Source organism: Lissotriton helveticus, chromosome 3_1, assembly GCF_964261635.1.
Source record: "Lissotriton helveticus chromosome 3_1, aLisHel1.1, whole genome shotgun sequence".
NCBI lineage: Eukaryota > Metazoa > Chordata > Amphibia > Caudata > Salamandridae > Lissotriton > Lissotriton helveticus.
Window position 1 is genome coordinate 898,499,202 of NC_136061.1, and position 24,341 is coordinate 898,523,542.

Here is a 24,341-nt window from a genome sequence, read left to right on the forward strand (position 1 = left end):
TGAAAAGATAAGGGCCTGACTACAGGGCCCAGAAGGGACATGTTTCAATGTCCTTTACTTATATCCTTACAAAACTTAAGTAGTTTGGTTTAAAAAGACTGCATTCGTGAACACAGAGCCACGGTGCGCCTTTTATTTTCCATCCACCCATCAACCAGGAATTGCAGTACATCCAGGAATGGTGCACTTCCTCACCCTGTGAAAAAAATGTTGTTCAAAGAAAGATGAGATAACAAAAGTAGTACTTCACTGGCAACCTCTAGAAAGTGGCGCTAAATTGTTTTGGATGTGAGTAAAATCAACCTTGCCACTTTGCGACCCACTCTGTCTTGCTTTATTTTTTTTTTATTTCTCTCCAAACTGAGGCTGCACTGTGGAATAGAAAAATATCTACCAAAGACATTTCCAGTAAAAGTGTTTGTCTTTTTTGGATCAATTCCACAGAGGAACAAATAAATGAAAGGAGAGGATAGAGGGCCTAATGGCCGCAAGGCGCAGGGAAGGGCCGCCGCACACTTGGACTTGCAGCTTGCTCTAGTGCTTTGAGGCCCAGGGAAGAGGGGCCCCTCCCCTGGGCCTCGAAGCAGTTACGAGGCCTTTAGCAAAACACTGCCCTACCACCAGCAGTTCTACATACATTTGAATTGCAGATTCACATGGATGATGCAAAGGTTAACAAAAGCCAGTTGAGCTCGATTGGAACTAGATATAACAACGGAGGAGATAAAGATTGCTCTGGATGAATTGGCATTAGGGAAGGCGGCGGGTCCAGACGGAATCCCAATTGAGGTGTACAGGGTTCTGAGTGATGAGATTATTCCTATGTTTGAAGACCTCTTCAATGGCGTTATCTGCTCAGGTATCATTCCCGATACGTGGAAACAGACCAATGTCGTGATATTTCACAAAAAGGGAAAGCCAGAGGAGAACCCGGGCTCATATCGACCGATATCCCTAATAAACACAGACGCTAAACTTTACTCCAAAATATGGGCGAAGAGACTAGGAGGGATTATAGGTCAACTTGTTTCACCCTGGCAGCATGGGTTTGTACCAGGGCGAGGAACTACTGAACATACAGCTAGGGCTATATCACTATTCGATGCTGTCACTGCTACAGGAGGAGACATGGCTATGATTTTATTGGATGCCGAGAAGGCGTTTGACCGGGTGGTCTGGGACTTCATGTGGGAGGTGTTGGATAAAAGGGGTTTCGGTGAAAAATGTATGAAAGGTATCAAGGCAATGTATACGGACCCAGTAGCCAGAATTACTACAATGGGGCTCCAATCGGAGGAGGTAGTGATTAGAAGAGGTACACGCCAGGGCTGTCCGTGTTCTCCTATACTTTTTTCATTATATATTGATCCGCTAATTCGGAAGATTCTAGCTTCAGATAGAATATCCCCTGTTATTTCTCACGGGCATACCACTAAGCTTTTGGCATATGCGGACGATCTGGCGATTGTAACAGATAATCCGAATATGGCATTACAGGAACTAAATATTTTGGCACGGCAGTTTGGGACCTATTCAGGATATAAGCTCAATACTGAAAAAACCATAGTAATCTGTACAAAGAATATTCAGAAAAGGGATCAAAGATATGTTGACTCTGCAGTTTATTTGGGAGTAAAAATCAATGCCGATGTGGGTAAAATCATTCAGGAAAATTACTTGCCGTTACTCGCATCAATGGATAAGGATTTGAGAAGAATTGATGTATTGCATCTAACTCTGATCGGCCGAGTGAACGTTCTTAAAATGACAATGTTCCCAAAATTGTTATATCTATTCCGTGCTATTCCCTTATTAATCAATGAAGGGCTGATGAAGAAAATGGAAGCAGTGTTTTCACAGTTCCTATGGCAATATGGCAAAGTGAGAAGATCGCTAGCTAGACTCTCAATATCATTAGAGGGAGGAGGGTTATCGGCTCCTAACATAAGACTGTATCATTGGGTCTGCTTATTGTTGCATATGAAACATTTATTGTGTTATGATACCCCCGTACTGTCGCCTGGTATTCCTAGAATGCCCACAATATATGAATTAATAATTGGCGAAAGAGCTATGGGGATTTTAACTCGTGAAATTAACGTGCGGTATTATAAGAGGAGTAAAAGCAAAGTGATGTTAAGTGTTTGGGGTGTATGGAAGTTGATGCTGAAATTTTTTAAGATCCCTAAGATCAATGGCACTACAGATCTTTGGAACTCAAGCCCATTCCTACATCTTGGACAGAACAGGAACAGCGTCCTTTGGAAGAGTCTGGGTATCCGATGTTTGGGTGACGTTATGTGTAAGGATGATCTGCTAGGGTTTGAGGTCCTGCAACAAAGATATGGGGTTCCTATGAACCATTGGATGTTGTATAAACAGTTAGAACAAACAGTTAAATCTTTAAGACCTAGGATCTCTATCCAGGAGTTAAACCCGATTCTCCAATATATAAGGAATGGAGGCAGAAAGATCAAAATTGGATATGCTTATCTCTTACAGGGCATAGAGGAGGATGTGGTACAAACAGAAAATGCTTGGGCTCTTAGAATAGGTGATCCAAATGTAGACCTGGACTATGCACTGGCATTAAATAAGAAAGTATTAAGAGCATCCAACTTAAAAGCACAACACTACAAGACGATTTTTAATCTCTATTATACTCCCGCGAAGCTGTTTCAATGGGGTAAAAGGGATACGGATAGATGTCCAAGATGTAACCAAGGTCCGGCAGATCTATCTCATATGTTTTATTCCTGTCAAAATCTTAAACCTGTTTTAACTGAAATGGAGAAATTCCTATCGGGGCTGCTAGAGTGCCAAATCGCTCTATCCCCAACCACTATTCTAATCGGCAGGGATGAAAATCTTAAAGTCACACATGAAGCCGAAGCTTTTATCTTTTTGTGTGTTGCGGTGTTAAGAATTCTTATAGCGGCAGCTTGGAAGGATACGGTAGCCCCCTCATTTCAGATGTGGTTATCGAGACTACTTGGCATTCATAACATTGAGGAGTGTCTATACAATTCTAAGGGTAAAAAGAAGAAAGAATATGGTAAAAAAATTTGGGCACCACTCAGTAACTGGAGGAAAACAAGATGTTGAAAGTGAAATGTCTTCGTCCTGCATGTTTCTCCTTTTAAATTTATATGTCTGCATTTTGTTATGATATTTTCATCCAGCTGATATCTTAATTGTATTTATGATCCCGGTCTGTTTTTTGATATTCTGATCCATCTCAATAAAAAAAAAAAAAAAAAAAAAAAAAAAAGAGGAACAAATAAATGAAAGGAGAGGATAGAGGGCCTAATGGCCGCAAGGCGCAGGGAAGGGCCGCCGCACACTTGGACTTGCAGCTTGCTCTAGTGCTTTGAGGCCCAGGGAAGAGGGGCCCCTCCCCTGGGCCTCGAAGCAGTTACGAGGCCTTTAGCAAAACACTGCCCTACCACCAGCAGTTCTACATACATTTGAATTGCAGATTCACATGGATGATGCAAAGGTTAACAAAAGCCAGTTGATGTGGCTGCTCTGCCACCCAAATAATCAAATGGGGAAGGATCACTTGTCCTGCATGAACCAGGGTATGCAGGAGATAAAGCAAAAGTGTCTCCAATAAAAAACCCTCATGCACGTGTTGGGAAGCATGGATAGCGGTATATCTTGGTTCTCCGCTCTTCATACACGTGTGTGCATAATCATAGGGTTAGTATCGATATGCAGCCTCCACCAGGAGGATCTTACCCTTGGTTAAAAACAGTAGTGACCCAGTGACGTGGACAGTGTTCAAATTAAAATCACCCGGATAACCAGAAAATGAATTTTATTGAATCTGGGTTCGGGTGAATCCCATGAGGGAATGCTCAAAAACAGTGCGTTCTATTGAAAAGAATTAGGTTTTCAGGACGCACTAGCATTACTGTGAAGTAAAAATGGCCAACATGTTTCAGCCCTATCTGCCGGAATTCGGACTTAAGGGCTTCCTTCAGGGCCAATAGTGGTAGGTGAAAGTGGTACTAGTTTACTAAACTTTAGCAAGCAAGTGATAGAAAAAGGGACATTTTCAACCTGTTTTCTTCTTCGAGGTCTCGATGTACCTGTGAAACAGACATTATATATACAAACAAAACAAGGGAAACAGGTAAGGGAGACACATAACATAGTGAATTCACTACTATACAACGCAATTTTGATGCAACTAAAAATGGCAATACTTCATAACCCCCAGTAACTGGCAGTGTCAACTCTGTCTTTCTCCACAAACGTGTACCATGCAAAAAGATTTTTGGTTACTGTGGTGATGGTGTGTTCTTATGGTCATGCAAGGTAAAAAGGAGCTCAACTATCTCCCATTGATCAGATAACGGTGTTTGCCATATTATGTCATCATGATCTCATTAAATATAAACTATACTGGTTTTTCATGCATAAATGTTGGAGTTCGTGTGTTTATGCAAAAAGCTCATTTTTAGGTTTCGCCTGTCAAAAGCTGCGCAAGCAGCGTTTTGCTCAGGCGAAATCTTTTGTTTAGAGTATGTGAGTCTAGTCCCGCCCCTCTGTTCCATTGGCTAGCTCCATAAATGGAGGCTAGCCATTGGAACAGAGATCTGTCCGTCAAAGCCGGAGCAGATTCGTGGGCGTTCCGGCCATTTTTACTCATCCCGCCCCCTTGCGATCGTCATGCGGCGGTGGGCGGTGTTTATTTATTTATTTTTTTACAGCTTTGTTTTCCACCATTTCGGAAGTGTCCTTTGTAGGGGTGGGTTGCGCGATGTCCCGCTGTCCGTTCCCGCCCCCCCTCCCGCTGTCCGTGTGCCCGTTCCTGCCTCCCCCTCCCGCTGTCCGTGTGCCCGTTCTGCCCCCCTCCCGCTGTTCGTCTTCCCGCCCCTCTCCCGCTGTCCGTGTGCCCGTAGGTGCTTGTCTTTTGTATGTATCTACATAAAAAAAAGCTGTGCACAGTGCAGGATGTTTTAAAATGGCACGCTAAAGTGAGGACTGTTGTTTATGCTGGTAAATAACCATGTGATGTGGTGCCTGGTGTTTAACAATGATTGTAATTGGTGCACCGTGGATGCTTCAATCGTTACCACCAGCCTCGTTAGTGTTTTAATGGGGCTCTCATTCTGCACTTCTAGATCCCACCTTTATTTCCGAGACTGGCGGGTTCCTCGGCTGTACCGGGAAAACTGAAACGTGTTCTTTGGTGAGAAAGTGACGCCTGCAACGCAACTGGTACTCAAGTTTAGCGCTCGTTCCCGCCCCCCCTCCCGCTGTCCGTGTGCCCGTTCCTGCCCCCACCCCTCCCGCTGTCCGTATGCCCGTTCTGCCCCCCTCGTGCTGTTGTCCTTCCCGCCCCCCCTCCCGCTGTCCGTGTGCCCGTAGGTGCTTGTCTTTTGTATGTATCTACATAAAAAAAAGCTATGCACAGTGCAGGACGTTTTAAAGTGGCACGCTAAAGTGAGGACTGTTATTTATGCTGGTAAATAACCGTGTGATGTGGTGCCTGGTGTTTAACAATGATTGTAATTGGTGCACCGTGGATGCTTCAATCGTTATCACCAGCCTCGTTAGTGTTTTAATGGGGCTCTCATTCTGCACTTCTAGATCCCACCTTTATGAGACTGGCGGGTTCCTCGGCTGTACCGGGAAAACTGAAACGTGTTCTTTGGTGAGAAAGTGACGCCTGCAACGCAACTGGTACTCAAGTTAAGCGCTCTGATGGCTTCGGGACGAGTTCACGCTATGTAAAACTGCAAAAAAATTCCTGTCAATTTCATCTTAGGAGACGAAGACAAGGTACTGAATAAAACACCCAAAACACTTTCGTATCTTTGTGCATTCACCGGGGCTTTGCAGATAGAGCATGTGGTATGTAGTGATCTCTGTACAGCACAGGGGGGGCGTCTGATGGCCACGAGAGGTTACGTAGACATTCATATACGTGGCTCGTACGTATTAGTGACCTTTATAGTATTTCCCTTTCTATTACATTTGTACCTTTCTCTATGTCAAGCACTTCGTCTGCCAGTGCATGGTGTCCAGTGCATGGTGTTCATGCTTCAAAATATTACTAATGAATACGAATATGAATCTGTACCGACATAAACTTTTCATGAGTATTGAAGTTTTTCCATTCCTGTATCAGGTTTTCCTCTCCATCTTCTTGTTGGGAACAGGTGAAAAATATGAAAACTTTCAAGAACTGAAAACGCAGCACCGGACAGTTCTAAACAGAAAGAGGCTAGAGTGGAAATGCTGGCTTGCACAGGTGGCGCTGTGGCTTAGTTGGTTAAAGCGCCTGTCTAGTAAACAGGAGATCCTGAGTTCGAATCTCAGCAGTGCCTTACTTTTTTTCCAGACAATCTATAGAAAACTAATTAACTAAAAACCTCACGAATTATATCAAATTCACGCTGTTTCTATTAAATTTGTGCGGTACACGATAATTCTCCCTCGGACATAAATAAACGATTTTGATCTTAAATTCTACTTGCACTTGATCCGAGTTGCCTATGGCAGCAATTAGGTTAAAGTGGGCACAAGTAGGGGTGATGCTGCTATCTGTATCAAAAGCGTCTATTTCATAGGCACCGACATGTCTTAGATAATGGGGTATTTTATTGCTTAATACGTTCTAAGTGTGCACAACACCATATGCACTTAAACGACTGTAAATAATTTAAAAGTAGTGGCCCAAGAAGCGATTTTGACCTACGGCTGGATTATAACTAGCTGCATTTTACTGACGCCACCATCTGCACTAGAAGCGCCCATTCTAGATGCATTGCTCAGTTTCGAAATGGGCCCTTCCTACGCCTCAATAAATTACAAGTTTGCACTGCACCATATGCACTTTAGCTGCTGGGTGACTGCAGATGTTCTAATCGACTCACAAATTAATTTATGCAGCGATTGCTGGGCATTGGGTTTATGGAAATACTCGCACTAGACGCAAGAATTATACATGTGATTGTTTAAATCATGAAATCTTTTTAATCACCCACGCACGGTAAATGATCGAGTTAATTTTGATGTTAAATTGAGACTATATTGTGTCACCAACTCGAGTACCTTTCACTTTCAAAGACCTATTGACAAAGCCAATCAGTTTGGCTTTGTTTAGTGAAAAGATTTTTCCAACATTAACTAACATGAGCAAGCTCATGTTAGTTAATCGTGTGCAGTGCAGTAGGAGTGCAGAGCGAGAGATTAGGCTATTGGCTTTGTAAATGACAATGCCATTTATTTGTGTTGTCAAAGCCAACACATAAATAAAAATGTTGTCATTTACAATGCCAATAGCTCTAACTTTTCCAAAGGCGAAACCGTTGCATTGTAAATGCTTGTCCCATGTATTATTATCGTCCTCAATGTTGTCAAAATCACTCATATTGTGCACGCTTTATAGATGTATTAAGCCGCTCATGCCGATGGACGTTTGGCGCGAGAGTGCGTACCTGCAGTGTAGACAAATTACACCTCCTTCGGGTGTTACAAGGGCTTCGAGGTTGCTAGATTCGAAAAGAATATATGGACGTTAAAATAGGGATGCAGAATACTTGTGGTTGCATCGCGGTGTTAGGTGGAAGTTGGGTACCTGACGCTCCGCTCCTCGCGCCTCGCATTACGCTGCGGCTGCCTCTCGTGACCCGGAAGTAGCAGGGCTTGGCTACCGGGTTGAATATAAAGTCCCAGAGGTAAAGGGAGTAGAAAAGGGACTAAACGGAAGATAATCTTATGTGTCCCGAAGAAGTTGTAGTTGATAATTAAATCAGATACAGAACAAAAAAACATAAAAAAGGGGTTTATGTATACCATTGAGGTATTTAAATTGACTAAGAATTATTGTAAGGTGCATTGGGCGATATATTCTCAGGAAAGAGCTTTGAAGCTCGGCTGATATTAAGTTTTGTTTCAGCACGAGGGAATTTTGTTTAATGCTCGTGTTCTGTGATACAGAGATCGAACCAACAAATTGATGTAACTGTGGGGATGGGATAAAATTATGAAGTTCACCTCTGTATAGCCCTCATTAGAGTGTATATAGCAGATTAAGAGAGTGGGGCAGGGGGGTTGTATAACAATTCTTTTAAATAGACCATGAGAGATGTACAGTAATTCTTTTTGGTTATGCAGCATGAGGAGAACTTATCCGGGATGTGGTTTGACCATATTTATTTGGGAAGTAGCGAAATCAAACACCTAAGATGAATGATTTTTTGGGAACGAGAGAGTGGTTTCCACAGTAATGTTCGAAGTCTGTATGGGAGAGTGGCTTATTTGCAGTCTAGAAAAATTGAGGTTTCTTATCTCAGCAAGCTCAGCCATAGAATATTATCATTCAAACCTCTCGTGTCTGTGCCCAGGCGATGTATCCAGCGTTGTTCCTTTTCAAAAAGGATTCTCTCTGCATTATTGTCCTTAATCTCTAGAGTTTCTAGAAAGACCCAGTTAAGTTCATCCTCGGTGTGGTTCTTTTCTAAATAATGACTGGCCATCTTGGTGGTACTCTTTTTACATTTAACATTGCTCCGGTGTTCTCCAATCCTTTGTTTAACCTTCCTACATGTCATTCCGATATAACTCAGGTGACACGGGCAGGTTATCATGTACACTACATGACTGGTGTCACAGTTAGTGTGTTTCAGTATCCTCCACTTAAAATTTGGAAGCAATTGTAGTTCTTTTGTGGGTTGTGTCAAGCTACACACTGAGCAGGAACCACACGGGTAATGTCCAATGATTGGGGCATTTCCCCATAGATTTATTCTTTTTCGTTTTTTGACGGGGGTGGTCTTGTGTGAAACAAGATGTCCTTCAGGTTTCGACTCCGTTTATTTGGAAATCTAGGTTTTGGCCATGAGAGTGCTCCAGACGTGAGGATCCTCCATATTTTGTTGACGATCTTCTTAACTCTGTCAGTCACTGGGCTATAAGTGGTGACACAGGTTGTTAGGCTCTCTGGTTCTGTTATTGTTGATGTCTCCAACAGGCCCTCTCTGTTCTGGTTATGAGCCCGTTTTTTGCATTTGTTTATCACTCGCCTGGGGTAGTCGCGGTCTGTCAGTTTTTTACAGAGGTCTTCTGCTTGGGCTCTGTATTCAATGTTCTTGCTACAGTTCCTTCGTAGCCTAAGGAACTGGCTGTAGGGAAGATTTTCCCTCAGAGGGCGGGGATGAAAACTCTTGAAAGATAGAAGACTGTTCTTCGCTGTTTCCTTGAAGAAAGTGCGTGTTTGTAGAGATCCATTTTCTGCATAGATTGTGATGTCAAGGAAATCCAAGCTCCTCTTATCAGCACTGTACGTAAATTTTAAGCAATTATCTTTGGTGTTAATCCAGGTGTGGAAGTCCTTAAGATTTTCTTCATTCCCGTTCCAAATTAGCAGGATATCGTCGATATACCGCTTCCAAAGCAGTATATGACGAATGTAAGGGTTGGTTTCTGTGTGAATATGTGTCCCTTCAAAGGTGCTCATGTATAACCAACCCTGCCACGCTCGGGGCAAAGGTACTGCCCATGGCACTACGGCATATGGTCTCCCAGCCTGGTGTGCATTAATGTTGAATCATCTTGGAAAGGACTGGCAAACGCCGGCAATCTCAGGCAGTCTCAACCCTCCTGGGACTTCTGAGGCTTCCCTCTCGGAGAGCTGCCGTTGAGGTAAGTTTTATGTATATTTTATTTTTGGTGAATGCAGTGAAGGAAGGCAATGGGGGAAGGCTGCAGTTCCAGGCCTCTGTGGTCCCAGGAGGGTTGGGACCACTGCCATCCCTCATTGGCAGCTATCCCTCACTCGCCACAGAGATGGATGGGGTCAGTGAGATTGCTGACCCAACCCCATTCTGTAACAAGGTGTCACTGATTGACAATTAACCCTGGGCACTTCAGGGCTTAAAACTGAAGCGACCAGGTCCAAGGCAGTAGGTATCGCTTACCCCGTCTCGCCCCTTCCTTCACAAAAACAATCATGCTAGCAACACAGTCACCCTTGCACCATGGTGCAAGGGTGCCTGCATTGGCGCTTGGCTACAAATTGTGCGCCGGCTGAAAGAACAGAAATACACCATATCTTGTACATACGGTACATGCCTGCCCTTTCGATTTGGCATAGGGCACATCAAAATGTCTTGTGGCTCTGGCCTATGCCAGTTCTTTGTAAATGAGGCCCTTAGACTCCCCTTGCATAAATAAATGTGTGTGTCTAATGTAACTGGTTCTCATACAAAGTGCTCTAATACCTTCTGGTCGAGTTCATTCAATACAAATAAAAAACTGTCCATGCCCCCTCAAAAAAAGGCCACATGCCTTGGACCTCCTTTCCACAAAACACTCTAACTCAATCAATGGTGGACGTTTGTGGGAAATTTTAGGACTCTGATTTTCAAGGGATGGTATGCTATCAATATCCTATGAAGGCTGGCCCAGACAGAACTGCAGACTTCACTTGATGAATTTCAAAAGTAGGGGTGATGCACCCTGAGCTCATAGTGCCCACACCGCCAGCGCTCGCCCCGCAATGCCACTTCCACTTAAATACCCAAAGAAAACTCATGAGACATATTTGTGGGAAAGAAGTGCTGCAGGTTTATTTCGTACAACACAGGTATGGCGTTAAGGTGGGTCATCTTACAGGCGATCCAATGCGGCAGCCCCTCGCTGACCCGCATGCCTAAGGAGCCATCTTGCACAGCGAGACGATGCTCTGACGGTGCAGTATATTACCATTTCGTTATACTCCGCTGCCGCCTATTTCAGCAAAGGCCTACTTGGAAGTGCTGCAGATTATCAGATTCAACGATGTATATTTAGAATTCAAGAAACAAGCCCGCATGAAAAAGTACTATGAATGCAAGGCAACCCTTTTTGAATTCCTATTCCCCTTCATGTCCACTAGCTGAAATACAATTGCTGAGTAGTCAGGTGACTCTTAATATATGGGAATTTATTAGGGAAAAATCAGATAATAAATAAAGTCATCATTTTATTTTCCCTTTTCTGGTTACCAAGTGCTGAGTCAGACGATAGCCAGCTGCTGGCAGGCCAGCCCCAGTGACACGCAGTCTGAGTGCATGCGAAGCAGAAGGTAAGATATGCATTCTCAGAGTTGGCAGTTAACCTGCTTTCTCTGTCAGCAAACAGTTTAGTGAAAAGATGATCAGCCCGTACACGGAGAGATAGGCATAGAGGAGGCAGGAAGTGGGGGCAGTCACTTGTAAACTATGACCTCCAGTGCTTTGCAACAGATGCATTAACCCCATGATCTATCCTACTTTCATTCGAACCAATAAGACATAGGTTAATGCAGACGAGTGAAGGAGGTGCATTGACCTCCGATGTATATTCTAGCACAGGAAACTGTTATCTGTACGGAGATCTGTCCTGTCTTAACCATTCAAATAAGGCCACCTTGACACGTACAACAATGCCCGGGTCAATAAGCAGGCACTTTATTTTAATGGCAAGTGCCTGACAATCACGAGCACGTTTATCGAACCTTTAGCAACGTACGATAGAGCGCTTAGAGCACCGCAAGCCAGCAGGTTAACGATGTTGTTACTCGAACCTCTCCTAGGAAGCGAACAACATGGAAGACACAGAACGCACTGGAAGACAGAACCGCCAAAACAGGCAACACAGTGCAATAAAGTTACTCAGCACTACCTAACTTATAAAAGACAATGTAGCAGTCATGCCGAGCAAAGAAAGCATGGAAAGGCAGTAGTTGCCGGGCTGGTTGTCCTAAAACGTTGCACAAGGTGCACCAGTGAGTGCTACCCGAACGAGAGTACGAGCTGCGGCTGTGCTGCCAGGCACAGAACACACCCTGCAGCAGTGCTACCGAGAACACAACCCAGGATGTAGCAATCCTGCCAGGCCCAGAATACATGATGCAGAAGTAAACACATATTACATTACATGGATCATGTAAGTTAGTTCTTTTTAACGGGAGTCAGGAAGTGGCCTGGAACTTTCATTAGCGCCATTACTTGTCGCCTCTGCAGTCCTGATCATGGGCTGAATGCGCTGGGGCTAAACCTCTGCCTTCGCTCCCCGCAATTCCCCTTTGCTTCATCCTCAAGCCTCCAAATGGGGCTTGCAGACTTACTCTAGAAAGTATGTGTTTCGGTACTTTGTACTGAACCCTTAATTCGTGGGATGACCAGACGGCATCGTATCACTGAGAGATCTATTTTCCATTCTTTCACTTTACCATATCATTACTGGGTGTGTTGGTCCATTAGGCTCAACTAACATACAGCCAGACTACAATTCCCAGAATGCACTGATCTTAAATTAAAACCCCGGCGAGTAACAGTTGTGCCCTGTTACACAGAGTTATCTGTCTCTGTAGACTCATGCTGTCTAGGCCCAGACAAGATTAAGTCTCCTTAGTTACACGCCTGGGCTGCATGCACTGACCCCTTACGCCAGTACCCTACAAAAGCTGCAGGCCCTTTAGGGACTGCCGGAAGGCAAATCTGGACTACAGCTCACGACGGTTAAACAGGCATCACATCACACCGCTTAAGGTCATTAGAAGATCTGGCCGCCATCCCTATCCTTTAAGGCCATTTTGAATAAAACCTAACGTTCCGTTTCGCAGCCGCCATCACGCCCGATCACCCCCGCGTCCGGCCAAGGAATTGGCCACAATGAACCTCAGCGTGATATCGCTGCCTCGGGCCGTTTACGCTCGCGGACGGGCCGCCATTCCGATCAGCGCATACCCTGCCCCACCGGTCCTCAACTAGTCGACATGCTACACCGGGACGACTAAACTTCCCCCCGCCGCCCAAATCCCGCGCTCTTTTAGTGTGCAGCGCGCGCTCGCCCAAGAGCGCCTAACACTAGGGGGTTGTAACGAGGGACCGATACCGGCGAACACATTAAAGCGCCAACCTAGTCTCCACACACTGACCCTGCACGCCCATAATTTCCGGGCCGCCTAGCGCTTAAGCCTCCAAGCATCGACCATAAACTCTAGCGGCCGAGGAGAGGAATGAGGCTTAATCCGGAAAATTAGTCTGACAACTCTCGCCTACAGCTACGTACACCCGGATTCACCCGGCTTCCCCGGCGAGAAAGCGAACGTGCAGAATCCAAGGGCATTAGTTAAGCAAACGTTTTCAAATGGAATTTCTTTTTTTTAAAACATACCTAGAAAAGCAACATTTTCAGTCTTTTAATAACAAAACGTTCATCAATTCAAGACCCGCCCGAACAAACACTGCCCGGCACGCTCTCCCTCAGCCCCCAGGCCCCACAACGCCACCGCCACTTTTAGAAATAAGGAAGCTGCATTAGTCCCGTCAGCACAAATCGGAGTCTAGTTATTACCTTTTCCCACTTACCGAGCAAGGAGCTAAGCACACGGCGGGCGGCTTTTACAAGGCTTTTGGGAACTCTGGTTTAACCCCCCCGCAAGCGGCTCCAGAAAACCAGCACTCACCGCACTCCCGTCGAGGCAGCAAACCCGACGCAAGACCAGCGCGGCCGGCCGGCGCAGGACGGCCACCCTGAGGCCGAAAAGAGAAAGCGCCTGAAGAACAGAACAGCGCTTGAGCCGCGGGATCATAGGAAACGCCTGGTGGGAAAGAGAGGCATCAGCGCAGAGCCATAGGAAACGCCTGGTGGGAAAGAGAGGCCGAGCACCGTTGCTGCGGCGCTAAATACCGGAAGGGACGCCCCCCTCTCCCAGGTGAGCCCTCCCTATTGGCTGCTCAAGTAGGGAGGTCGGCTCAGGGGGAGGGGTGCCGCGCTAAGGGTTCTGCTCGCCCGTCGTGTGGGACTAGGGCGCTGTCCCGCCCATGCTCCCCTGCCTGTCACGCGGTCAGCGGCAGACTGTTTGTAATGTACAAAAAGTGTTTGGGAAGTTCATCTCCAGTATGCTTGCAGCTAGGAATCCAATGGGTTAGTGTTAGTCTAATGTTGGCTGTTAGTGTTACTCCAATATTTGTTTCTAAGGTGAAATCTCCAGGTTGTATTGTTGTATTTCAAGCTGCACTGATATGAACTATGTATCATGTTTTTATCAAATCAAACTCTTCTTAGCCCCCTCTGATTCCAGATCTTTGTTGTTGCTCACTTGAAGTCTGGCATGAGAAAATGTGATCACTTTGCCCGATACTTTTGCTGTGAGTTGGTGCCATTACACTTTACGATTGAGCTCATACTGTGCTGTACAGCCTTCAGTGCCCGTACTCGTGAACAGTCTGATTACCTTCCTGTCAGGTTAAAGACCTCAAGTGACCCCCTAAGAGGCTGGAAGTGAAGCAGTTTGGCAGGATCTTTCTCTATACAAGCATTCGTGGCAGCTCCTTCATGTCTGTGGAATTTTATTGCGAGATCAGAGGCTATCATTATGCATTTCTCTTTATTTGGTTTTTACTTGTAGCACATAGAAGAACTTAACGAACAGCGTAGTAATCATACAATTAGGAGCACTTCATCTGACTAACATAGCACCTTTCCCTGCCAGCCTTCCCCTAATTCTGCTCCTCATGAGATAAGTGCTTTCATTTGTTTATCTCTGCCTGGGTGATTTAAATGAATTCCTTTCAAAAAGGTAAATGTTATAAGTAGTGGTTGCTGTTTATAAGAAGGGATGTCAAAATTCATGTAATTTGTTTTTGTGTAATTTTGCAAAATCAGAAAAATTAACCCTAAATTGCATGTAATTTCACAAAATTCAAACCCAGCACAAGAACCACACACAATAACCACCCGCTTTCTCATCATTCTTGTTCTTCCCACTGTGCTGGCACAAAATGTTCTCCTCATAAGGCAACATTAGTGAAACTACGCAGGATTATATCGGCATAACAGAAATTTCACCAGGCCAATTTATAAGTAGTGGTAGCTAGCTGCTTCTAGTTTATGGAGATTTTAGGAAACAGTAGGATTTAGAGTTAATTACTGGTAACTTTGAATCAGTTTTGTGGTTGGTTGAGGTATACCAAGTAAAGTAATTAGGTGTTTCTTTTCCGAGGATAGCAGTGGAACATTTCATAATGGGTCGGACAGTGCCTAAATAAGATTTTGTTTGGAATGTTCAGCAAGCAGTAGCATTTAGATCAACAGTTTGTCTACAGGCGATTTAATTTTTTTTGTGCATAAGCAGTGGCACATGTGAACCTGATTTGCGGCAGCAAGCAGGGTAATCACCAGACATCCAGTGGAACCCCACTGCTATTTGAGCAGTACAAAAAGCAAAAAGAACATAATAATAACAAGACATTAATATATATATTTTTTTCTTTGTGTGGGACTGGAGCCAGGTCAGGCGTGGCAGTGCTGGGGCTGAGCAAAGTGAGGAGTGGTTTGCACTCCTTAAGTGCACATGATGTTTGGCCAAACATTCACGCGCACTTAGTATGTTCTCCACCTGGCTCTGTTGCATAGCCTGAAGGAGAACATACCCAGACTCCCAGGCACTGTCTGAGCAGCAAAACAGGCTGCTCAGACCAATCAAGACGCTGCTCATGTAGCGTTGTGACTGGCTGGGAGAGTCTGGTTCTGGTGCTGCCAGTTCAAAGGAAGGGGATGGAGGAGAGGCATGCCGCAGCTGCGACGAAGAGAAAGTAAGTTTATTTCATTTATCCATTGCCCCACCCCACCACCCCATTACAAGGCAGCCACCACTGAGTAGAACCAGGAGAGAATGTGGAGGAGAAAGCTGTTGAAGATGCGGGCATCTTGTGGCTCTGGTGAGGGCTTTATGAGGCTTTTGCTAAGAACACAAGGTATGGCAACCATTTTTGATTGGGAAGCAGATAATTTGAAATTGCGATAGACGCATCACCATCAGATGCGCATCAAAACAGGTGTTAGTGCTAGGGGCATTTTGCAAACAGCTGACTGAAAAGTTGACACAACTGAGAGTGCATGTTATTTCTGAGGCTGATATTGAGTTTGATGTTTTGGATTATTACAGAAGTGGAGTGAAGGAATGGCAGAAAACGAAAGTATAGGCACTTTTTATTTTGAGTGAAAAGGTTCAGGAGAATATCATTAAAAGGTTGGTTTAGAGGGAACAGTGTATTACTGTCAAGGAGGCTGCTGAAAAAGCTATGACTAAATGTAAAAGGAAGGGTGCAGTTGAAGAAGAATGTTGGTCCATATCTGAGGAGGAAAAAGATGAAGGAAAATTAAAAGGTGGAAATGGTTTTAGGAAGAACATACATTTGCTCTTCCTAAAATATAAAACAAGAGGGAGTTCAAAGTGCCATAAAACGGAATGGTGGTATGTGAAGCACAAGGAGAAGAGGTCTCCTAAGCAACAGATTTCAGCTTCGGGCTAAAGTGAGGAAGACGTATTTTATTGAGGATATTGATGGGGATGAAGAGGATATGATTCACAATTAATTCATTTTTGATTTGTATGAGGAGGATTTAGAGTAAGAAGATTTGCTGGATGAAGGATGGTCAGCTACTCACAAAGAAAGATCCACAAAGCAAGGACATTTTGTCCAGGTGCCAAAATACCCCCACTCTCCTCTCAGAAAGCAGATTGGTGGCCTACGGGTCATGTAAGTGAGTAAACTGAAGAATTGATCTGTACGCACAAAGATAGAGAAGAATTAGGGGTGATGAAAGTTGAATGCAAGAGATCAAACATAGATAAGGTGTGTGGTACACGAATATAGATTCCGGGTTGACTAGCATCCTTTCTCGCCTAGCAAGGAATCCCTGTGCAAGTTTAGAGAGATTGTTTAAGAGGTGCCAAGACATGCTTTTGGACATGTTAGGCCAGTGGTCTTCAAACTTTTTATTGCCACACACGCAGTGAAAAATTAAAAATCATCGGGCCCCACTCAGAATTTTTCACACTTATTTTTATTAAATTGGCAATGTTTAAATAGGTCTAAACGTATTTAAACATGGCAGTTCAGTTATGTTACCCCTTTCAAAAACGCAATCAAATACATGATTGCCAAACATTCTATTCTGGTCAGGCAGGACTTACTAACTTGTAAACATTTCCACAGTGTGATTGGTAGAAATGGGGCAGTATTGAGGAGGGTTTGAAAAATATTTTGGGTCCTTTCCCTTTTGACACACACTCACAGCTAGGATATACATGACAAAAGATGTTAGTGATGGCCCATTACAGAGCAGCTTACTGCCACTCCTTTTTTCCCACTTGAAACAAAGCACTGCTATCAGCATAATGCTTCTTTTGGACAGAGCCTGGCACCCTCCAGGGATCATTTGAGGCTCCGTTAGGGTGGCCCACCCCCCAGTTTGAAGACCCCCGTGTCAGGCCCACTGACATATATTTTGGATATGGCAGAGGAGACACAGATGACAGATGTAATTGTGAATTCAGTGTTCTTGGAGGCAGGAGAGAGAGGGCTTTTTGATTTTGGTAATGCTAATGTGTCTATGGTTCCAGAAATATGTAAATCAGTGCCTAAGAAAATAAGTTAAAAGTTGTGAGATTTGGCAAGTAAAGAGGCCGGCGTTGAAGTTGTGGAGTGCAAGGAAGTATAATCATACATCTAGAGTTTTAGATAAAGCTCAAAATACCTTAGGGGGTTATTTGGAGGCAAAATTGGTTTTAGAAGGACCAGTAGAAAGGGACTATCTACTGGCTGGTTTTACCAAAAATCCCAAGGTGAATTCCTAAGCAGAGGATCAGTCCGTGTATTTCAGACAGCAATGGGTTCCTTCCCACAGAGAGACAAACAAGCAGCCGTGGACAGTTGCAAAGCAATATTTAAGGTAAACAATGAGAACATTATTGGTTCTTCCCTGACAAAGGTGGGAGGAATGTTAAAGAAGTCTGTGGACAATTAGAGGAAATTAACTACAGACAATAGAACCAAGGGAGTTTCATTTGGGAAAGGATCACTAGGTTTTAGTGGATCAATCGATCAGCAGATGTTAGGGAAGGGTGCCGTTAAAAATGTGGTGAACACGTTCATAGATTATTTTATCACAATAATTCTGATAAAGGGGCAAGATGAGGGATAGAGGCCTGTGATTAATTTGGGAAGTTTATTATTTCTGGTTTGCAGACTTTTCAAGATAGAGGGAATTAATCTGCTTCAAGACATTTTACAGGAAGGAGATTGGTTGATGAAGATAGATCTAAAGAATGCATGTTTTACTATTCCAGGAGAACAGAACATTCCAGGTGTATCCTCTCTTCTGGTGGAAGGGTCAACTTTATGAATTGATAAGTTTGCTATTTGGTTTTTATTGGCTCCTTGAAACTTTACAAAAACAGGTCATTTGTTATGTGAGGGCAAAGATATTAGCAGAATTGATTTGGTATTCATAGTAATGAAAAATATCATGCAAAAAGAAAGTTGTGAAGAACAAATTATAGTACTACATGGGCTGTTCTGGCAGTTTCAGGAATGGCAAAATAACAGGTTTCTTACCTTGAGACGGCTGATATGTAAAAAAAACTACCCTCTTTTCTTTGATTTGTTTCAGAAGAGTTTCCGATGTGCTTCCTCTGAAGGAGGCAACATGATTTTAAGTCTGGGTGCAGTTCTGTTCGAAATTTGGAAGAGAATGAAGAGTATGAGTGAGTGTGTTATTCTCTTTTTTTGTGGATTTTCCAAAGCTGTGAGTAGTGTGGAGGAGTTTGAAAGAAGAATGTTGGAATTTAGACAGGATGGTGAGACACAGATGTTAAACTAAAGAAGGGGGTCCAAATGCAACAACTGCAAGATGGGTGAGAGTGATTATGCAGTAATCTGGAGCAGATATGAGTCGATTAAGGCTCATTTTGTATGATGAGACATGTTCATGCAGCCATGCGGCAGATTGGTCATATTTGGGCCGTTTTGTAAAGTATTTTTAATGGCTAGAGGAGCAAGTAGCACTATGGGGTTTTGGATGTGTATAATTCAACCCTGTGGTGTTGCCATAAAATGGAGATTCTCCAAGATTCACAGATATGAGAATCTAGATTTTTTTTAAAGACATGGAGGCTAGTGTTATCCCTACCTCCACTTCCACTAGTGAAAGTTTGAATGAATCTAAAAAGACAAAAAAGTTTAAATAGGAAGACGTTGGGGAAGAAGTTAGATAAGAAATGTGAATGGGGTGTGAAACCAGTGTAGAGATAAAAAAGAGAATGAAAGTAAAAAAGGGAAAGTATTTGGTATAAGGTGGAGACACTGCTCTGATCCTGTTATTTATTGGCACAAAATCAGAATAAAGAGGCGGAGGTTGGATTCTGTAGCTGAACAAGTCACCCATCTTGTGAAAGATGAAGAGGAGAGTGAGAAGCTGAGCAGCAAAAGAGAGGGAATATTGGCAGGCAGCATTGTGTCAGCCAGATGGAGTGTCCTTAATTATATGGTTGCTAAGGTGTTTTCTAACTGCATTTCATTGTTGTTATGAGCATTCATTAAAAGTTATGCATAATGCTAGGCTCTGTGTCTTTAATAAAGTCTAGATTATCCTATCAGTAAACCTTGGAGTAGCATCATCCTCTTTTACTACATATGTTCCTTGTCCTGGAGTTTCTGGCCTTTTGTCTGCATTTGAAGGAATATTTGTTTAAACTGGTATATTCCTGCTGAATCATCTGTTAATATGTTATTCAGATTTTCCAGTTTTTTAAATTTTATTTGAGATTGTATTTTGCTCTACTGATTTATATTTAATTTTTTACATGTGTTTGTTACTTTTTTTTTTTTGACAACATGTCATAACCCTCGGGCTACGTTGTACTAAAATGAGAATCTAAATAAAATATATCTGTTAGATCAGCAGTGTGAAACAAACCAGAAGTGACCGCAAGGATTACACCTATAAGATATGTTGCTCTCTGAGCATCCTGCTGGAATGCTGTGACCTTTAAAGATGAGTAATACGGATCTTACTAACAGATCCAGGGGGAATGCATAAGAATGGCTCTTTCTCTAAGGCACACCTCGACTCACTGAAAGTAAAAAAAAAATACATTGAAAATCAAATCCAAGCTAACGAAGAAGCATTGGTGTGTTGATGTTTTCTTTCACTACAAATATTATTTAAAAAAATATATCACTCAAATAATCAGAACAACCTTGAAAAGAAAACATAACAACTTGGAGCTACGAGGTAATGATCTGCTAATTGTTTCCTTGAGTGGAAGCTGACACTGTAATTTCCCAACCTATCATTATGAATATTATGCAATATTACGTCCTGCAGTGATGATGATCCTGTGCTTTCCTCTCTGTGCTGCCTGGAGGCTAGGCTAAACACAGCTGAACAGGTGAGCTGGCTCTGAGTACATCTGAGCGCATGTTTTATGTGAGTTTATTGTCTAAATTGATTAGTTGTTGCCTCTCACTGTTTCTGAGCTGTGTTGTCTGCAGCTCATGCACTAAATTCTGAAGTAAGGACCAGGTGTACTGACATACAGGTCACAAAAACAGTCCTGCCTAGTACCACGCATCAGACAGTAGACTAACGCAGTTTAATGTGGTGGTCCCCCTCACCGCATTAAAATGCATTAATCACGCATTTTGACCACCTGCATGCTGAGCCGAGCCTGGGTGAAGCAGGTAGTTCCAGTGTAGTGTAGTTCCTATATTCCCAATAGGCTCTGCGCATTGGAATAATATCTTCAGTAGTATAGATGTAGGACAGAGGTTAACTAGGTCTTCTACTGACTATATTAGACTTACGTTTTGTGTGCCAGCTAGCTCAGAGTTCACTAGAAACTTTCTCGAATAGGCGAGGAGGAGTTTAACCTCCCTGGATAGACAAGAAGGGATTTAGTTTCTGACAACCATAAAACATGACAACTTTGCTCTCCCTGATTAAGAGTGTATCTCTAGAGTCGTGTGAAAACAAAAGACAGCTATTTTACTCAGTCAATACGTGCGTACTTAGTTTCACCAGATTTGCAGAGAAAAAGAGAGACTGGCGTTTTCAATAAAAGGTGTTATTTATTGAGCAGTCTCTTTCCTCATACAAGAGAAATTAATTGCTACGATTGCAATACTTATAGTTAAGTAAAGTGCATACAGTAAAAGCAGGATTATGAAATAATACTGTAAAAGCATTGATATGGTTTCTTAGCCATATGATACCTTAAAATGGATAAAATAGATACATACATATATACATTGACTAATCGTACTCAACTGGTGCTTCTAACTACGCCTACCCCAGTGTACCTGACCTAAGCCTAATACATGGGAGGGAGTAAGTAAGTAGCAGTTTAAGTTAAGTTTGGTTTGTCAAGAATCTGACTCAAGAATTCTCTGTAAGGGTTTAGTCAGTTCAGTACCTGGGGATTTGAAGGCAGGAGGGCTGGTATCTCTCTCTCAGAACTCGATATCCCAGTCACCCGCGAAGGCGAGCTGGAAACGCTGGAAGCTGGATTTCTCGGCAGGAGAAAAGACAGCGTCTCTCTCAGCGCGTCAAAAGGGAGGGGCAGCGTCCGTGGGCTCTCATCAGCTGGGCTCTCGGCAAGTAGATAGCTGCTCCAGATTCACCAACACCGTGTCCTTGCTTAAGGCAGCGTTGGTATATTTATACCTGAAAGGTGCCGGGTTTGACGTAAGGATGGACATAAGACGTCAATAAGATGTCACTAAGAACGGGTCGTTCTTACAGTGCTTTACAGGAGTTCTCGGACGAAATCAAAACAATAGCAGGCGATGATTTCCCAGGTTTGCTGGAGGCTTGGATTTGTTTAAGAACTCGGTGTGCTTTCTAGGGGGCTGGAGGAATAGTGCTTGCTTAATGTGACAGCATGCGCTATGACTAATTTATGAAACGGGTTTCTATGCCGTTGTAGGGCTATTATTGATTTATAACCGGACAAGGGCAAAGAATAGGATACTGATTCAGGTACCTAGATAAAACACACTACACCCACTCCTCGAATTCATGTCCATAATTACTAAACTAAGCAATAGTAAACATATCTAACGGTGCATGTGTATACCGATCCACCCCAAAACACATTAATTTGCATCTGAAATGGTATATGTGAGATACACGAAATGAGTATAGGTACTGTACGCTTTCAAGCAGTGTAATAATTCAAAAAGATGCACATTTATATCAGCATGAATGATTTGAGAAATTTACACATGAAATGGCTCTTAATACAGAAAAAAAAATGTGAGACCGTTTCTTCACATATACATACAGTTTCTTGTAAATATGCTAGAGGTTGAGTTTAATTTATCGTCTCTAGAGTTCCTAATAATAGAAGCTCTGTTCTCTAAGAATAGTTCTACTTTAAGCAGAGGATGAGTGTAAAAAAAGTAAATATTTTGGAATCGGGGAAAAATATTTTCGTTTTTCAAGGGAAGAAGTCAAACCAGTTCCAAATTTTTCAGTAGATTTTGTTTTTCAAAGCTGAAGGCCAAATTCAATGTTCAGGGAACGCTGAGTGCTCATTTGCTTAAAAAGTTTATTCTTTCTGTTCGCGCGAGAACTTCATTTCAGACAGACTTTCAAAAAAACAGTTTACTGCTTCAGGTGAAAGTTCGACCAAGTTGGAAAATGCTGCTACCATGCAGTCGTGCGCATGATTGCTTTCATCGATGTTTTGATCGGCATTGCTTACAGAAGGTCGTACCTGGTTGATGCTGCTCTCATCTTGTACTTCACCACCCTTCAGTCGTAGTGGTGAAGTTTCCACGAATGCCGTCATCAGGATAGGTAACCGCTGGGGACAACACAATGCATGAGGCTTTACTGGACTGAGCAAAGTATCTGTATCCAATGGTACTTCTGATTGTAGTGAAAGACAGGTGTCCAACACGCATTCTTCGCCGCACAGCATACATCTTAACACAGGTAAGATACAATTCTGCCAGGTGGGTCTGAATGAAAGAAACCAGGTCATATTCAGATCTCGTAGCCGGGCTAATCCAAGGACTTTAGTTATGCGGTCCCGATAGCGTATAGCTAGGATCGTTTCTTCCATTGATGCTGGAGTCTTGTCTGTGACATGGCTTGCCATAACGAAGCAGGAGTAGCAAAAATAAGATGCCTGCTACGAGTCCCAACAGGAGTGGAAGTCCGCCAAAGACAGAATGGACAAAATTAGGAAAAATACCCAGGACTGCTTTGAACGGTGTTAACAGTCCCGAAAAAACGGTCTTAAATACACTCGCGATACCATTCGTATCAGAAATGTTTAAGATTTCGTTTAGCATTTCTGCGAAGTGTAGGGGGCAATTTGTTGATAATAATGCATGTATCTCTGTCATTGTCCTTGCAACTTGGAGATCATACGTTTCTTTTGATGACGTCAAGTGCACTGGCGTCTGTAGAAGCACAGTCTTCATTCTGCTTAAAGTATCAATTCGAATAGAAGAGATATTCAAACTGGGACACATTTTTCCCTCCCTGTCTGGAGTGTCGTTTGGAAACAATACTCGCTCACAGCAAGTGACCATGGAACTCACGCTTACCAGATAAGTTTTTCCTGGCAGCAAGCCACAATATCTGTGATCCACAATTAGAATGTAGCTCCCGTTAGAAAGCTGTCTAAAGAATGGCTCTATTCGAGTTGCAGGTGTGCCAAGCTGGTGACATGAAAGGTTATTTGAAGTCCCCTCACAGGCCCCATGCAAATTTCTGCCCTGACACAGAAGTATACCACTTAGTGATTTTTCACAATTATAACCACTAAGAAATACACTCTGTCCTTTTTCACTATAACATGTGTGTGTATAAGGTAATTTCCATGTTGACTTAATGTATTCTTTACCCAACCTTTCATACTGGCCTGCCTGTATATACTTTTGGCAGTATCGAAATTGGAAAGTTGTTATCGGAATAGTTATGATTCCGTGTATTATCCATTCAATGACAGGTCGTTCTGACATTGTCAATGGTAATCTCTCGAGTTTTTCAATGCTCAGAATTGTATATTCTGCTCCCTTTTGTGCCAAGCTGATTTGTGTATCAGTAAGGTTATAGATAGAGAATAATGACGTTGTGTTGATTAAACGCCAAGGCACGTAGCCTGAACGCAGATTTTGTAACGTCCAGCCAAGCTGTACAATAGAACGCAATTGGGACTGACCGTGTTGCAACATCAGTAAGTCTTGCTCTATTATATCGATTGCAGATGATACAATACTGTCCAGTGAATATATTCTGGAAGACAGAGTCATTAACCCATTGTCCACAACAGAAAGTGATTTTTCCAAATTAATACGGTAAATTTCCCGTATTTTCTCTGCTGTCTCAATTTGAGTTTCTCTCCAAGCTTCGTTGTAAGCTGCATATATAGAGGCCGCTATGAAACGTTTTTGACGCTGTTTGCGTGGTCCCATAATGAAATCACGCAAGTCAGCACCCTCTTTAAGTAAAGTCAAATGTTGCTTAATTTCTGCCAGTGTGGATGTTCGTAG

At 43.1% G+C, this 24,341-nt stretch overlaps 1 non-coding gene across 1 annotated transcript; it reads left to right on the forward strand.

Annotated features, from left to right (window-relative positions):
• The first annotated feature begins 6,267 nt into the window (after positions 1 to 6,267).
• Positions 6,268 to 6,341, forward strand: TRNAT-AGU (transfer RNA threonine (anticodon AGU)). The gene has a single exon. It is a non-coding gene; the product is annotated as a tRNA-Thr (tRNA).
• Positions 6,342 to 24,341: the final 18,000 nt, after the last annotated feature.